This window comes from Montipora foliosa, chromosome 7, assembly GCF_036669935.1.
Source record: "Montipora foliosa isolate CH-2021 chromosome 7, ASM3666993v2, whole genome shotgun sequence".
Lineage (NCBI taxonomy): Eukaryota > Metazoa > Cnidaria > Anthozoa > Scleractinia > Acroporidae > Montipora > Montipora foliosa.
In genome coordinates, this window is record NC_090875.1 from 42,281,848 (window position 1) to 42,284,347 (window position 2,500).

Consider the following 2,500-nt stretch of genomic DNA (forward strand, 5'->3'; position numbering starts at 1 on the left):
TCTTATTGTTGCACTTTACTGTTATGCTAATTAATGTTCAAAAATAATTTTACCACAATTTAACTACATTTTATCTTCAATCCACACCGTCATTTGTGTAAATATTGTGGGGGCCTGCCTAAAACGTTTTATTAAATTAGCCCAACTAAGGTATCGTACTGCACACCTCGATGAGTTCCTCCGTTCCTCTCGAATAGGCGATTTGCATTATGGTGTCATTTTACTACGAAAACCATAATGCTTCGTCAAAATGCCTCGTTATTCAGATTTTTCTTCTGCCCTGAGAACAAAGAAACAATTGTTGAAATTGCCTGACAATGGAAGCAACTTAAGGCAGTCTGGTCTTCGTGGTAAATGACGCCATCATGCAAATCTCCTATTCCAGTGAGGTACCTACTGAGTTCAACTGATATGAACTGAACGTCCCAAAATATAGCTGGATCTTGAGCCAACAAGCTCAAAGAGTTGTTTGAAGATAAACGTGGCTAAATTTAGGACGCTTTCAATTTAACATAACTGACCGGCCAAACCGGGCATTTGGAAGGACTAACTCTACAACGCCTTCACATTAACGCACTTCGAGGATGATATCACCCTGCGACCAGAGCCTCTGTTTGTCTTTTTCTTTACTGAGGAGGAGAAAAAGAGGCTCTGCCTGAATCGCGTTAAGTCCTTGAAGCCGCCGCAGCCCGAACTTCAGGACTAGTCAGGCTTCTTTTCTCTCATCAAACCGGTTTTTCCAGTGTGAGCATCTTTTTAGTGATAAAGCCGATGGTTATAATTGAGCCCGCTGTACTTTAAAAAACGAAGATAGCGGTGAGATCTGGTATATTAGGCTTGGGTTCGAGACTGTATCCTGGCTACATGCAGCGCATACTAAATAAAGATCTCATTCGATTCATGCGTTCTTTTTCGAGAACGCCAAAATCGAACAAGCAAAAGAAAGGCTCTGCTAGCAGGATGGGATGATATATACTTCTTCAGAAGAATACGAAGGATTATCATGCAATTGTTCCTTCAAATTGTTGCATTTTCTTTGCAAACTGATGGATGGATCTGGCCGGCCAGTTCTGACAAAAGGAAAGCGCCCTTCGTTAAGAGCCCAATAAGTATAAAAATAATTGCGACTTGTTTAACCTGTATTCGAGACCATATTTTCCCATAGAATGTTTCGGCGCAACCTAAGCTCTTGAGATAAAACTCAAAATCTTTCTGTGATGAAGAGTCATTTCACGTTCGTCATACGCTTCTTTGTCCAGCACACTTACCCTCGGATTTCTGATTCTCCGAAAGAAGGTAAAATCTGGCGCATCCACTGTAAAACGCACGGAGTATTTTTAAGGTCGTAATTAGCAAACAAAATTTTAACATGCCAGTGCAAGCGGTCACTAACAAATGGTAAAAAAATGGGACAAAGCCAGCACAGCAAAGCCAGTCTTGGAGGCAAATCGAGTGACTGGTTCTTTCTCAGTGTGAATTTTGCATTACGGACCGTTTTCACATGAAAACGGTCCAAAAAAAAAAAAAAATTAAAACTAATAAAATAAAAATACTTAGTTAATTGACCGCTCCCTATAGGGGCTTTTCGAAACAACGGAACAGAACAACAACTGTGAAGAATTCCAACTGGCCGGAGGCAAACCAGTTGGCTATTTACGGGAAGTTGAACCAGGGACTACCAGGAACAAATTCATCAACGAATGGTCAGAGAGGGAGTTGAACCTGGGATATACGGATCTCAAGGTAAGCACTCTAACCACCGGGCCACACTGTCTCCCTTAAGCCGTCCAAGCCGTGTAAATACCACTAGTCACTAACCAAAGAACTGAAAGGGGCTTGTTCTTTTTTACTGGGTTGCCAGTATGGCAATCCCAGTCGGAAAAAGGGTAGCATTTGTTGGGTGTTTTTCTTTTTTTTTTTTCCGTGTCGGTAAAAGTCTTGCCTGTCACTCCCCTGCTAAGTGGTGTCTTTGTGCATAGAACCTTCTGCGCGTATTTTCTTAGGATCGAGAGGGTAGTGGGAAATACGTAGATTTCTCTGGTGGACACAGTAGAACGATTAAACTTAACCGGCAATGGCGTCGAAAGTCATGTAACGCGAATGGCGTTTTAGTGGATCTTTGAACATAACATACACTTATGAAGCTCAATAATGGCAAGGCAAATGAATACTGAACAAGAAAGGCGGTGGAATCTTAAAAGCGACGAGTAATGGACTTCGACAACAATCTGTCGCCCGTCGATCCGTCTTTTACCAAGTGTGCTGTTATGTAGAACACTGAAGATTCGTAGGGCAGCGATAATAGTGAATTCAAAGACTAGACCAGGTGGATTGGATGGAATTTCAAGCGTTAAAATCGCTGAAAAGTTAAGATTATTTTCATAGCGATGCAATTGCGTGTCTTCACCACATGTTCCTTTGATCTCACATAATTGTGTTTTCCCTCAAAATATTCGCTTGTTTTCGCTTTCGCTCGAACATATTTACCTTTATTACATGT